The following is a 16,688-nucleotide window of genomic DNA, read 5'->3' as shown; positions in this document are numbered from 1 at the left end:
GTCCCCTCTCGTAGTTTCGGACGCGTGACTCTAGTCCTGGCGCTCTTTTGCAAAAACTTCGCGACTCAATTTCGGAAATTCCGAAATTTTGGTTCCGCCCATGGTTCAAGGTGCCTCTTGTAACGGGCATCAAAAATACCACGTTACAATATATGTATATATATATGCCGCGTTGATGTTATATTCGTCCACACATGGATACGGCCCAAAGCCCGCCTGCCGGTGTTCAACAAATTGGCTCATCACTTCGTCTCTTTGCGTGTGTCGCTTATGCGTCTCTCTGCGTCTCTTTGGCAGCTCGACGACGATGTGCTCGTGTTGTCATTCGTTGGCGTACCTGTATATCTCGGCACACACGAGTACACAAGGTATAGATATATAACGGTATTAAAATTTCCTGGCACGTTGAAGATAATATTATTTATACATGTATATATATCTATACATATAATACATACTGAAAAGCCCCCGACCGTTAAAATAGGACGACGAGCAATCGCTGCACGGTTAAATTTGACCTGCTTTGAAAACGATTCAAAGTTCGTTTTTTTTTTCTTTGTTTTTTTCATCAAATATTATTTCAGTTTCGTTTTTCTTTTTTTTTTTTTTTTTACTTTCCTCGTTTTATACAACGCTCCAACCGTTTACAATGTTATACCGAGCACCAGACACGGTAATATTCGAGAATTGTGACGTCGTCGGCTGGCAGATGGAAGGCGGCCTGCAGTGTGTGAGATTTTTCTTATTATCTGGATGGAAAACAAAAAAATCCTGGGAGGAAAATTTATATTCTTACAGCGAACCCGGAATAAAATTGAAACGTGGAATTGCAGCTGCACCTTGTACTCGGAAACTGTTGATTAAATCGTATCAAGACTGCAGTGTGATGTTTGCTTTGATTTGAAATTTACTCACATAATAATCGTATAATTTATTGCCAGGGTTTTTGAAATGTTTATAGAATATATGTATGCATACATATAATATAATGATATACGTTTATGATGTTACTATTTTTAAACGTTATTATTGCAGCGCGATGGGCGTAATAAAATGTTTTAAATAGAACGGAAACGTGAACTGTACGGTCCGAATTTTAGAAGTATGTAATTACCGAGGTCTGAAAAATCGAATGAATTACAAACTTCAATTTGTGACTATACATATATAAGGATCGTTATTGAAGCATTTCCGGCAAGCCACTCGCTTATAATTTTCGGTAGTATTTAATTTATCTAATGCATACGGCAAGTAATTCCGACGTTAGTCGAAACTGACGTGGCAATTTTTCATGCCCTTCATTTTAATGTAGAATCGTATAATTTGACATTTTTTCCATCATCTCGTTTTCGAGAACGCTGCAAAACTTTTTCAAAATTTAAATTTCGAATTTTTTTCGACGGAAGCATATGTTAAAAAAATTGGACACAACCGTTCATCAAATCCATAATTTGAATTCAAGATCCTGTAAGTTTCAGATTTTTTCATCGCTTCGATTCCGAGATGATCGCGGAAGTTTGTCGGGACAGACGAAAACAGAGCTGAATATTTGTGAAAGCCTGTACTTCGGACACTATTGAAATTGGAAAAAGTAATTTTAGCTCGAAACAAATGCTCTTCCCATATCACATATTACAGGTGATGAAAAAGTAAAAAAACTTGACCGACATATATGCAACCTGCGTACAGTACGAATCCGAAGATACGTACACTTTGCCGCAATGATTCTAAGACGACTTATTTTTTTAACGACTCGATTACTCGGTCGGCAACGCGTGAGGAAATCAACCAGCAGCGCCACCGTCGGCCGGCCTGGAAACATAACATAAAACATGACCGCCGAATCTAACCTAAAAATACAAACAAGCGACGGTTGATTTTCATGAAAACAAAACGGTCAGTTTCGCGACCGACCGGTAACGGGTGCTGCGGTCTGATTCTGCATTACCGACGTGACCGTCTGGTCGAAAAAAATGATCCATCTCACAATAATTGCGGCCAAGTATACGTCGAACATTGCAAGTCGTACACATACCGCCTAGGATAGGTGTAATGTAATACGGACTGAGATGGGTAGGTATTACATACACGGACGGCTGACGTTTGGCACAAAGTGCTGTCAACCTGCAACGGCAAGCCGGAGATAGGTTGAACCTCTCGTCAAACAATTAGCGACAATTACCGAACGAATCCACTTAGTGGAGTAGGTACTAGAGGCAGGCTCAGACTAGAGGAGGAAGGGTAACGCTCGCAAGCCGTGTACGTCCGCATTATACCTGATACATGTATATACTCGTATATATATACAAACACGTGATTAAGTAGATCGATCCTCTGTCCGGTAGCGCCTATGGAACCGAGCGAATTTTCATCGACGAAATCCGAGAGACCCGTTCGTTCACTGTTAAGAGGATGCTATGGTAAGTCTTTACCGACCGAGGTGACTGTGTTTTTTTTTTCGTTTTTTTCTTGTTTTTTCTTTATTATTACTATTGTCAGAGCCGCCTGCGTATCACTCGTGTGAAAATACTGCAGTCGATGCAATTCTACGATTGCAAAGACACCTAGGTAGGTGCGACACCTCCGACATTGTAGTGCATTGAAAACTAAGAGACACGTATATTTTTTTAATCTGCTAACAAACGGTTTAGAGGGTTTAGAACGACCCCCAAAGACGGGCACTCAACGTGGTGATTTTTTAACGAGCTTGATGGATTTGAATGAAACGAACGCTGATATGTTTTATTAATATATAATAGGAACTTTTCAGCGATGGTGTTATTCAAATCCATCAAGCTAATCAAGAAATCACCATCGGAGGGGTCAACCTACCGAGGGTTCCTTGTTAGAGACTTTTGTTACTGTTTACTCGGTGTAACTCCGTCGATAAGAACTGAGTATAGCATCCTCTTAACTAAGTGACAAATTTAACTGTTGGAAATCAAATCGTTAATGTAAAATTGCAGTTCGAATTCAGTACCGTTGACTTAACGATGCATTTTCGAAAAAAACATAGTCATTATGCAACTAAACTTATACAGATTTGTCCGTAATTCGATAAATCGTAATGAAGCAAGATATAATGATCGTATTTAAAAAATTCAACATCTTCGAAAACTTTCCAAAATTGCAAAGTTGTAATTTTTGTTGTTTCGATATTTCGCCTAATTCTAATTATTACTAACTTAACCTTTAGATCGCCGATATGACTAAATATACAGTCTCTACGTGTGATCGGAGCTTTGTATAGTATATAACATACAGGCACAACATCTTAAGACTTTTTACAAGGATTAAAGCTCATCAAATCCCGACAGTCTAAAGGTTAATGCAATCTGGTGAATAAGATGATCTGACAAGACTGAAGTATTATTTGAAGTAATAACGTGAAATCAATCGAGATGATTACTGAAATCATTATTGTGCATCATTTCGAATCGTGTGAAAATCGCATGATAACACTGGCGAAACCAATTGCGTACAATTTAACTTATCGAAATTCTACAGATTTTTCTGTTTTCTTTTTTTTTTTTTGTCTATCACGTGCTTGCGTCGAATTCCACCAGTTCACCGAGCGATTGCCAGTTCAGACTTCCGATGATTTCCCATAACGTTCAAGGCAATTTCCAATGACTTGTCGCGATTTCCCGAAGCTCTATCCAATCCGGAGATCACTGAAAATAGCCTAGCAGTCTCGGAAATCGTTGGAAATCCAATGGAAATCACTCGGTACAAGTACACTGGAAGTGAGGAAAAAAATCACTTTACAAGATAGAAGCCGGTAGAAATCGATGTCCAAGTCCTAAAATCATTCCGTCGATTTCCAAGCGAATTGAGCAAAAATCGCGATACTTGTAAAGCGATAATTAAAAAACAAAAAAAAAAAAACAACAACTCGCGGAAATTCAAGAGAAAATCTGTCAATGTTTTTTTTTCTCCCAAAAAACAATGATTCTTGTCTCGCTTTAATCGGACCCGCACTTCCGGTTTTATGACAAAATCTCGACTTCGACCTTGCAAAACGCTTGAATACCGCGCAGAGGTAGATAAATACGTAAATACACGTTCCATGGAAAGTGCGATACGATGTAACGCGGGCATTATATAATCCGTGTAACGAAGGTAATGCAATAGTGGTCCAGGCGAGTTAGTTGGCCTCCGTCGTCACTGGACGTGTAGGTATACCTGACGGCGTTTTACAGCGGTGGATCGATAAGGTGGAAGACAGACCGAGTTGAAAGCACGCCGGTGGTTCGCGTTCCTGACGTGATTGAGAGGAGGAGGTCGCCTGCGAGAATCGAACGAATTACGGAATGGAATGCATGAAAAGATCAGCGCGGTTGCACGGATGCGCGTTTTACACTGAGAGACATTTTTGTTTGCGGTCACCGCTCGGTCCTCGATTATTTTCATTTTTTACCACGATCGACGAAATATTGTTCTAGGTAGAAAATGAAAATTAGTTTTATAGCCGTTGCCGGAAAGTCTGATATCAGTTACTATTCTTTCTCGTTACGATCGCTGTTGCTATATTTTCTTCCAACTGTTGCGAAAATTTAACGCTCGCGCAACGATAAATTTACGTTAAAGCCTTGTTTAACTAAAAAGGTAGAGTAAACCTCGGAAACTGATTTTGCGTTGCGATTACCAAAAAAGGATCGACGATAGCGCAAAATGTTTACGCGTATCTCGTTTTTCCTAATTCCAACGATATTAAGACAGTTTTTTTAACGATACCTGTTTTACTCAATTTTTCTAATTACCGTAACAAGTGAAATTTTTCTCAGCGTATCCCCTCTTCATTTCTTTCGATACTTAAACAGGTCACGTTTGGCACAAATATTCATATCTTCTTTTATGTTATTCTATTTGTTTATTTTTTTTTTTTTATCAATTTCATTCGTAAATATCTGCAGGATGAGTATTTGTCGATTTATTGTCATATTCGCAAGCTTCGCAAAACTGTATTGAAAATAATGATGAATAGAAATATGTTTTTTAAATACTGGAATTATAAACAAATACTTGAATATCTATGCTGCGTTTCAAATTGCTTCGAATTTCTTACAAACTCTACGATAACAGATTTTATACTCTGAAGACATTTTTCCAAAAATTGACTGGACAGATTTTATTGTATTGTTTTTTTTTTTTATTTTATTTATTTTTTTTCTACTTTTTGTACTCAATTTTGTAGTCAATCCTACCACGCGTTGATCATAATCGATATCGGTGCGATGTTGTAAGATCGAATATCGAACACTGCCAACGTGACAAAAAAAAAAATTAATAAATAAAAACACGGTTTCCGAAGATTTGTAGGAAATAATCTTCTCAATAAAATGAACCGTCGAAGATTGAAATCGAACGAATCTGACGGATTTCGAAGAATTTAAAAGCGATTTGAAACGAAGCGTCAATGTCTAACAATCAGCTCTTGTTTATTGTTGCAGTATTTTCTGTCCTTGTAATTTTAAAAAAGATCTTTACACCGTACGAGCGTAAAAATTTTATGTATAATCAATGTCCGACTATTTCGTAATAAAATTGATAAAGTGGATTGATTTTTGTCCAAACAGCCTCCTCAACTAACAATAATTCGTTCCACGAAAGGTGTAAGAATAAAACTATATCCCATATTCTATAACGTACAACATACAAAACAGATTTAAAATCTATTATAACCTATACGCAATAGCCTTCAACATATGCACGATGTTACACATAATAAATTATTATGCAATATGGTAGTTAAAAAGTCGTTATACCAAATGAATTTATTTCATGATATTCCATTACACGTTCATACATTACGCACAGATATTACATCCACATTATACGTTACATAATTTATCAATTGGAAAGTTTTATTTAATCAATCGATCGAGTTGATGCGTTACACAATTTCGTCAGCCATGATGTATGTAATATACATATACGTATTGCACAGATGTATATTTATCGTTCGATTTTTTGAAAGCGCGTGCTGACAAAAAAAAAAATGGTTCAAAAAGGCAGCGAAGAATAAAAAAAAAAAAAAAAAAAAAAAAAAAAACGGATGGTTATCGGATCGTTAGCGAATTTTTTTTACGTTCGCAATTTTGCAACGCCCACGTGTTTCGCTTACCTGTTAGTAACAATCGATACGCTGTAGGTTTTTAAATAAAAAAAAAAAAAAAAAGATCAAAAAAAAAAATTTCATCCAACAGCCGTACTTTGGGTTAATTCGATTTCAACGATTCGCGGTATCGTTGATTTTACTGCAAAGATGATATAACAATGGTAATACGAACTCTACTCCGTTCCCATCTACCGATAACAAACGTTGAAAAAATATTCCGTAAATTTCACTGCGCGAATATGACGATTGTAGACCAAGTGGAAGGGTAAAAAAAAAAGTAAGAATACGAGAAAGATTGAAAAAAAAAAAAAAAAAAAAAAAAAGGCCTCAGATCGAGGCCAAAGAAGCAAAACGATCCGTATAACATCTAGGTACGAATCGCATGGCTGCTACAGAAGTAATTTAAATTCCACGTCGATGTTCCGCATTGCCGTTTCCCGCCCCCGCCTCGCTCCTCATAAAATCTCCTCGCTTTTTCCTTCTCACCGCATAAATATATCCTCTATACTTTCGATTGCCGTACGTTCTTTGTTTCAGTTTGAAGAGAAAGAAAAAAAAAAAAAAAAAAAAGAAAAACAACCGGATGGTTGTTTTTTATTCATTTATTTATTTATTTATTTATTTTTTTTTCACACGTAAGCCGTATACCTATATTTGTTTGCTGTATAATTGATCGGGTGGGTGGTGTTTCAATTTCATTTTTGGCATTCCTCTATACATATATCCTCACCCACGCGTCTATCGCCAAATCCTTAATTAATACGTGTGTCTTGTAATGAACGCGAATTATATATATACCCCCCAAAAAAGCCTCGGGGCGTTCAAGTCCGGAGTTGAAATCAAAGTCGGATCAGGTACGAAGCTACGATAGTGTTGTACACACTCTCGTGCATTGCGATAACGTAACGAGGGAGTGAAATGTAGGTCGCCGCTGACGAAGGGAATTGGGGGGAAAAAAAAAAAAAAAAAAAGGGTGAGTAAAATGAGTATTACAAATCACGTCTCGATAACTGTCGATCTCGTTGTAAAGAAATTTTTGGAGGCTTAAAATTCGGCCAGACGTTTTACAGCTATCCGCAGAAAAACAAAAAAAATTAAACAATGTAGGTGTGTGTCTGTGTGTGTGTGTGTGCATATATGTATGTATGTATGGATGGAGAAGAAGATACCTATAGTACGCGAAATATTGAGGTCGAACTGAAAAGATTCCTGATTTTCCAACATGACGTTCACTGACTAGGTTCGTCGTTTTTACACGTGTATACACAATATGCCTATACATAGATACACACACACACACACGCACGCACACGTATGTATAGTACATCTACCTAATATCTTGCGATGAATAATTCTCCGATGATGTCAGCGACTCTGCATCGGGTTACACAACCTTTCAAAACGCTAGGAATACATATAATAATATCATGTTTCTTACATACCTATACATATACATACACACATATATATGTATATATATACACGTATAGCCAAAAACACTTGGCATCGATCTCGGTTATTCGAATATTGTATATAATATTATTGTGCTGCATTTAAATACACGTTTATGCGAATCGAGAAACGAGGGGGAAAAAGTAAGAGCGTTGAGTGATAAAAATCAAAAGATCGAGGGAGGGAGGGGGGAGGAAATTTTGAAAAGAAGAAAAATAATAATAACAACCGCAAGAGCACACGTCGGTTGAGATGATAGATAAGGCGGTGGAAGAGGGAAGGACGTTGTCTTGTTTGAAAAGAAAAATATTTGTTCGCCTCAAATAATTCACTATGACCATTAGCGGCGAAGCAGGATATTACACATACCTATATGTACTATATACGCGTATATATATATATATGTGTGCATATATATATATATATATATATATATATATATATATATATATGTATATGTATACGCGTACTGCTGGTTCCCACGGCTTTTTTTTTTTTTTTATTTTTATTTTTTTATCAATGTGCAGTCTTTACGATCCTTTCTTTTTTCTTCATCCTTTCACGAATCAATAACACCTTCCTTCACTATTCGAAGTCATCTTGTTTTTATCGTCGCATTTTGTTTCTCGTTTTTTTTCCATCAAAAAACAGAATCTTCGCTAGTTGATTTTCCTTTCTCTCTGTTTTATATATAGATTACACTTGTACGATAAGATTAGAATGTACACGCGTATAATGCATGCGTGAAATATTTTTTTTTTCTTACATAACACACCTTTGCGGAATTTGATAAAGATTTTCTTGTAACGTTGTTTTTTTTTTTTTTTTTTTTTTTTTTTGTGTTTTTTCTCCTGTTCCTCGACTCGAGAAGAAAGCTCGAACAAATTTTACGACACGCGATTGACGAGGGAAGAAATGAAACGAACAAATTAAAATTGAGAATTTTTTATCACCCGCCATGTTCCGTGGAATTTTTTTTTTTTTTTTTTTTTTTTTTTTCCGTTACTCCTTTCGATTTTTTCGACCGTCGAATAAGTAGGAGAAAAAGAAAAAGATCGTCGAGGTTTTAATTTGTGCAATTCATTCCGTACGCTCTCGCATGATGATGATACCGCATGTAACTCGACGTAACAATTTAGACACACGGTTGAAGCGTGCGTTGAACGTCTTTAAAAGGCAGCGTAGTAATAACCAAGATGCCGCAAGTTTAATTCAATGATTATTCCAGCGCGATGGATGAGAAATCCAGATTGAGGCGGATATAAATTTGCTTTTCGTACGAAACAACCGCACCTTGCATGTGTGTGTGTGTGCTGAAATTGCGTTACAACGACGATAAAAGCGAAACGAGAATGTAAAATAAACGAAAAAGCCAAGAAATAAGTCGCTCTAATTGTATTTGATTTATTCCGAATACTTTCAAAATTACGAAGAATTTAAAAATTTTTAAATTTAAAGAAGAATAAAAAAAAAAAAAAAAAAAAAAAAAAAAAACAAGCATACAAAGCTCGACGTAAAGTGAACAGGAATTTTTCCGCAACGCGTATGAACGATCAGTCACGATGTTGCTAAGTAAGCAAATAATAATAAGCACGTGCCGAATTTGCAAGTTCATACGTGACGTACCGTAAAACTTGTCAATGTTTGTCGAACGAATTTGAATCGTGTGTCTTAGAGGAATTAACGGTATAATACTTGAGCCAAGATCGTGCAGAGGACGAAAATCCGTGTCCGGAAATTTCCTACAACAATTTGCAACTCCGTTCGGACGTGATTTTTTCAATTTGTCAAAATTTTTACGACTTTTATGACCGCGTGTTTGCAAATTAACGTACTGTTTATTTCTAACTCCAAGCCACGCGTCGAAACGCACGCTACGAAAGTTTTGAAATAAAAATTACCACACGCATATTTCTATATTGTACTAATTCGAACTTAGAAAAAAACAAAAAAAAACAATGTTCACGAGTGAAGAGTAAACTATTCGCAGTTTAGCAAACAAAGCAGAAAAGTGTGAAAATAAAAAGAAAATAAAAAAGTCGTATTGAAACACACTGAACAAAGTACATAAAGTACGATCAGTGTATAAGTCGGGCAAAAAATTTCCGAAAATTTAGTTTAATACTTTTTTACAAAGTTGCTTCAAAAATCCATATATTTTACAGTTTTTTTTTCAGCTTATCGAATACGCGAGGTATAAATTTTTCAAATCTGACCTTAGATTCGTGATTAGCGATCCAAAAAAACCTGACGGTACCAATTTTTCGTTAAAATCCATTAATCCATTCTCGAGATATTATGATTTTCATTTGTTTTTGTGAAATTTCATTATTCACACAATTGTAAAAAATTACCGAACGGATCAAAGCCAAAATCTAATCAGTTCTAAGCTTGAAAAAGCCGCGTCGATTGAGACCAAAACCACTGAAATCCGGTAACTCGTGTCTCTAGATATCGTCGAACAAAAAAAAAAAAAAAAAATTGATCTCACAGGTGAATTCGTACAAACACACAAACGTCCATTTGTAAATAATCGGATGTCATTATCCAAACTTGAAAACGTGGAGGTGTGGTAAAAACTCCAACTTTTCATTTTCGGGCTGATTACAATAACTTTTTTCTCCCTCTCTCTCTGAAAAACGGAGAGAAACGAAAGTTAAGAAAAATTAAGGGAAAATTAGTACGCCTTGAAATTGAAGAGGCGAGCGGCGGGTGCAAAAAAGTAGTCAGAGAAAGAACGAAAGGTCGTTTAGACTCGTAGAATGCGTTATACCAAGCGACCTTGGCAACTACCTCGCGTGGGCAAAGCCATAGAGTTGCTTGCAGCTCAATGAATCCGACATCGAGGCGTGGGAGAGATGTGACTGACTGACTGCCTGGCATTCCATATGTACACTTGCCGACAATGAAACTTAGACGGCTAATTTTTGAAGTTATACTTCTTTAGGCGCGTTATGAAAAACTGATGAGAGTGAAATTTCAAGATGCGCGCGCATCACTGTAACACAAAATTGTAACACAAAATTAACAGGATGAAGTTGTTCACTCAACCGAATTCAATTTCAAGATGCGCGCGCATCACTGTAACACAAAATTAACAGGATGAAGTTGCCCACTCAACCGAATTCAGTTTCAAGATGCGCGCGCATCACTGTAACACAAAATTGTAACACAAAATTAACAGGATGAAGTTGCCCACTCAACCGAATTCAATTTCAAGATGCGCGCGCATCACTGTAACACAAAATTAACAGGATGAAGTTGCCCACACAACCGAATTCATTAAGTCTCGAAAAATTTGTGAATATTAGTGAAAAAATTGTGCTAAAATACTTTTTCAAGTGCTCCAATATAATTGAGGTTAGTTATCCGTATGTATTATTTATTGATATAAATTGAAATATCATTATTTAATATAATTAATACTAAATATTATTAAATTATCAATGTTGAATATTTATTATTGGTTTTTTAATATTTACAAAATGAAGAAATAAATTTAATAGAACATTTAATAAAAAGTTCGTGACAAAAATTTAATACATTATTTAAATATAATGTAAGACATCCGTTATTTGTTTTATTGTTTTTTAATGATGCCAAAGAAGTATAACTTCTCACGCGCGTACGTAAGTACACGCAACCATTTTTTTTTTTTTACACCAGACAGTTACGTTGGCAACACTGAATAACCTGCAGCGCCACGGTCGGCCGAGCGCGAAACGAACTCAATCTCGATAAACGTAACGTAACCTATGACCGTGTAATCTAACCTCAAAATACGTGTCGATCCAACATGTCATTGTCCCCGCGGTATTTCAAGGTTAGATTCGACGTTCATGGTTTACGTTACGTTTATCGAGATTGAGTTAGTTTCGCGCTCGGCCGACCGTGGCGCTGCAGGTTTCTCTGTGTTGCCAACGTAACTGTCTGGTGTAAAAAATTAGCCGTCTCAGATTCGTCGTCCCCAACTGTACACGTACATTGGGCTGGTCCTTGTTTAGGGTGTTGACGAATTTTTACCGCCCCATCGCTGAAATCAATTCTAAACCATTTAAAACGAGTCGCCAAATTTTTTCACATTCTTACAGCAAGTCTGAGATAGCCTGCATCGTAATCGAAGTTTCTTATGGAAATGACACGAGAAAAACTTTTTTTCGCACTACATATTTTATCGTGAAAGTAACAATGTTCCGAAAAATCTCTAACTGCGAGTTTTTAGTCGGCGTTAGTGATACTGTACGAAAAAAAAAAATACACATCATCGTACGAGGCAATCAAGACGAATTGCACTTCCTCTAAATAAAACAAAAATAAGTCAGGTTTCGAGGTTGTTCAATTCGTCTGGATCGCCTCGTACGATGATGTGTATTTTTTCCCAGATATTAGCACTAATTCTTATCAAAACCTCGCGGTCACAGATTATTTGAAACATTATTACTCTTGCAATAAAATATATACTGAGAAAAAAAGTTTTACCCATGTTAATTTCCATAAGAAACTTCGATCACAATTCGGACTATCTTAGATTCGATGTAAAAATCTGTAAAAAATTAGGCGATTGTTTTCGAATTGTTTGAAGTTGATTTGGGTGATGGTCTGGCAAAAATTCGTCAACACCCTGAATAAGGACCACCTCAATGTACATACATCGCATTATGCCTTTATTTATTAATTAAACGATTTTTTTTTCTATTTTTTTGCTGAGACTTGCGTTATTTTCAAAATATTTTTTTCATAATTCCGTTCACAGTAGAAAGAGAAATAACAAAATCTAAAAAAAACACGTTTGCCAATATTTTTAGTGTCGCGTTAGATGCGGAAGGGACAAAAATAAATTGCTTTCAACTTTCGTGTGGAAAAGTCGATATTTCGGAGCGTATGCTGAATTTTTAAAGTGGGATAAAAACCGAATCGTAATTAAATCGGTACGAATATTCCAGGGATCTCGAAATCTCTGAACAGGTGATACAGATTCGATTCTAATCCCGTTTTTATCCGACTGGAGAGATTTCAGAATATACTCCAAAGTCTTTAATTCTTCGCTAAAAAAAAATGAAAACAATTTATGTTCATCCCTTTAGCGTACGCGGGATTGAAAATGTGGAAAAAAATGTATTTCCAAACGGTTTCCGACGATATACCGTAAAACGAGCTTCATGTTCGAAAAAACGAGAATTTTTTTTCAATTTCCAACACACGTTAGGACATATTTTATTTTCCACGGCACGAAGTGCATGATAATTCAAAGGGAAAGGTTTAAATTCGAAAAAGACAAAAAATTGTTAAGCGCGTTTCTCACAAACGGCTAAGCTTAAAGGCTTAAAAATCGAAAATTGTTCACATCTTCAATTACAAATCATAAAACATCGAAATAGCAACTACGTAAAAACGATGACTCTAAACACCTGACCGGAAGTTAAAATAACATACCGTACACGTGCGAAATTATATTTATTTCGTGTACATTTTCATTCCGTTCGACAAAATCGCCATGATATTAAAACTCAACCTGCAAGTCTGAACTCGTCCACCTTGATTCCCGATTTTTATACTTCACTTTGGTTTAATTTTTATTTCTCTTTATTTTCCATTCATTTTTCTGCGAGAAAAAGAGAAAGAGAGAAGAATTTAATGAGAAAAAATATTCTCCACGTTTCATTGACATTGCTTACTCATATTCAATTCTTTTCTTTCTATTTCTTCAATCTTCTCCCGACTCTCCAATTTTGGAAATCTCATTAACATTTTTATTCGTCATGCAAAGTCGGACCTTGGTTGATCTTCAAGATCTTATTTGCGGTATAATTTGTCGACGATCGTTAGGATAAGTGTTTTTTTTTTTTTTTCTCTTTTATCATTAGTTTTTCTTCTCCTGAGAGATCGGTGCTTCGTATGTACAAGTATAAAAAAATTCGGCAAACCCAATTATTCGATTTCCATATTTATGAAACAAATTATTACGAAAAGTAAGATAAAAATCGAATTTCACGTAATGCGTCGTTGCATAATCACGATTCGTAATCAATTTCTGTACATAATATCTCATAACGCGTACGTCATCCTGGTTGAGCAGATTGTTTGATTGTGCACGTCATAATTAATACACAGGTATGTATCTGTAATATGTTACAGATAAACGTATACATATATATATATATATATATATATATATATATATATGCTAAATAAGAAATAATGTACAAAAATACGTGAAACGAAAAAGCGGAGGCGTCGCTTCGGAAATATTAAGCATTACGTAAACACGCGGCGAAATCAAGTAAGCCCCCGCTAATTGGGGAATGTACTATAGGTTTATGTAACCGTAGATGTATGTAATGTACGTCTGCAAAGGTACGTTACCTGCAAGTATAAAGTCGGTGCTGTCGGGACGCCAAGCCAGAAATACGTACGAGCTATATATAGTACATTCCGTGCCAACAAAGCGTGTAAAGGCTTTTGACCGTGACATTTTTTAATTTACACCAAGGATTTTCCATAAATAATTGAATAAATTTTCAACATTTTTTTTTTACAATCTCTCGTTTTTATACCCTCAGAATTTTTAATCGCAAAATGAGAAAAAGCTGAAAAAATATCATTTTCGAAATAAAATATTTTAGCGAAACATTCAAAGTGAAAACATGGGATGAAAGTCCTTGATTTAATTTTATAAAAAATAAGCCATGGTTCACCGTTTACTGAGTTGGCGTGGAATGCCCTGTATACAAATCCACCGGTGTTGCACGTTGCACCTGCCCAAGTTTTTCAGCAACGATCGAGTTTGTCTATTCACCGCCAACCGGATTAACACTTAAATCCATACAGATTTTTCACCTCTGGTGTTAAAACCTTGAAACAAACCGTTCGTACTTTCTTTTAGTTAGGAATTTTCGCAGTTTCTGTTTCTTCCGAAACGTCAATAATTCGTGCATTATTCTAGATTTGGGGAAAAAATAAAAAAAAAAAAAAAACGTTCACCTATTTCGCGCATGCGGATTAAACTACAGCAAATTACGGACCGTTACACTGATTGTTGTAACAATTTGTCGAACACAACGACGGGAGGGTAAAAAAAATTTATGAAATAATTCAGGGTTGCCACCCAATTTCGCTCAAAGAATTCGCCGATATTTCTCGCTTTTCCCTGACTAAGAACATTACTTTTCCTTAACATTTTGATGCACGATTCGTGCAAAAATCGACTAAAAGCTGGGCAATGAGAGGCTGAGAAATAACAATATATTTATCTTCATCGGGTTAATTTTATACTTTTAACCGTAGATGAGGAATAAAATTCACACGTTAAAAAACATGACGCACGTAACCGTCCTAGAAGAAGAAAAGAAATATTGTGACGTTGATAGCGTCGAAATTTTATGGCTTTTGAAATCCGTGAATTCTATAAAAATGCCCTGACAGTCAAAAAAAAAAATTCCCTGACATTTCCCGGTTTTCCAGACGGTTGGCCACCCTGTCATAAATTGAGGAAGAATTTTTCTACATCCACGTTACAAACACCATGGGCACAACCGTACCATATCCCATAGAATACGCGTTTGCAACTTTACGGAGACACGAATCATGCCTATTTACGATGAAAATAAGAGGGTGTATTTCAGTGGACGGTAAAAAAAAAAATTCCCTAGGGACTCGAAACCGCCGGCAGCAGCAGCAGCAGCAACAATATCAGCAGTAACGGACCAAAGTATAAAAATAAACAGCTCGATCGCCTAAAGTGATAAATATAAATAAGTATTGTTGATAAATCATGACGGGATGGAGAAAGAGAGAGAGAGAGAGAGAGAGAGAAACATGGAGAGGCGCGAAATGTTGTTTCTTTTACATCGTTTACTTATTTTCACTCCACGGGCCGTTTAACACCGCGAATGTGTTATTCGACTCTTTTTATCCAACATTTATTTCTCACAATTTTTCTCCACTTTATAATTATAGTTTATTTCACCTATCGTAATCTTGACAACAGCTGCAATCGATACACTCGATGTACTATTCCCGATGAAAGATTACTTTGCTTTCAACTTTTTTTTTTTTTTTTTTTGCTTTCTCTACGAATTTTATTCCATTTTATCTATTTATCACTCATATTCCGATATTAGGCCGAAGCGATTAACCTTTCCATATTATATAAAAACTAAATCGGCTCGTTTCAATCTATTTACAAATCACGCCTATATTTATTGTCGTGTAGAACATACGTTTTTAAACGTCTAGCTGAGATTTTCGGATCGTCGAAAACACGGATATAACAATAATTATTACTATTATCATTATTATCATCATTATACACGTACAACGATCTTTATTTATTATATTTTGTGTTTCACCGTATTTTCCATCATTGGCTAAAATTATCGGACGAATCGATAATCCGCAATGATTCTAGCCGAGCCGGCTGTAAAGAGTAAAAAAAAAATAATCAATAACAACACGATATTTGAACGACTGATTAGCAGCAAACTGCACGTGACGTGGTGTGAAGACTCAAAGCTAGAATTATAACAAATGAATTTAACCGAGTGAACTTTACCTATTGAACTATCGACCCCGGTACTGTGTGCCGGTACGAAAATCGGACGGTTTTAAACAAATTGTACGTTACAAACGTTAACGGCAATTAAATGTCGAAGAGGCGCGCGCCTCGATCCAGTGCAAAATAAGAGAACATCTCCCATTATACATATATCCGTTGATATAATAATAGATGTTCAAGTATACGTGTATATATATATATACATGTTGATATACGGTGTGTGACAGGTGTGTATAAGGTGGATGAATTATAGAGGACGTGAGAATATGTGGAGCAGCATCACCGCCGCATCTGTCAGGTAAATCGGGATTATGCCGCAAATAGCTTATAATACGTTACATAGGTACATGTATATGCATATATATGCATGCATATACGCGTATCCTCGAGACAACTTGGCTCGAGAAATTTTTCAAACCTCCAAATCCTACGAGAAGATTCCAGAACGTACCTAAAGGCATTTGATTCATTTTTAACGCTGCTTCGTTTGTTTTTTGTTTTCTTTTATTTTATTTTTATTTTTTTTCCTTCTTTTTCGACAGTTTTTTAAATCTTACGTTA

The 16,688-nt window shown here is 35.9% G+C and overlaps 1 protein-coding gene across 3 annotated transcripts in view; it reads right to left on the bottom strand.

The window, feature by feature from the left end:
* The window catches only part of LOC124183469 (organic cation transporter protein-like), a 76,045-nt gene that overhangs the window by 9,489 nt on the left and 49,868 nt on the right, over positions 1–16,688 (bottom strand). The gene's annotated exons all lie outside the window — the stretch shown is intronic.

The sequence above is a fragment of the Neodiprion fabricii genome, chromosome 5, assembly GCF_021155785.1.
Source record: "Neodiprion fabricii isolate iyNeoFabr1 chromosome 5, iyNeoFabr1.1, whole genome shotgun sequence".
Lineage (NCBI taxonomy): Eukaryota > Metazoa > Arthropoda > Insecta > Hymenoptera > Diprionidae > Neodiprion > Neodiprion fabricii.
This window is presented reverse-complemented; position numbering and strand designations above follow the sequence as displayed.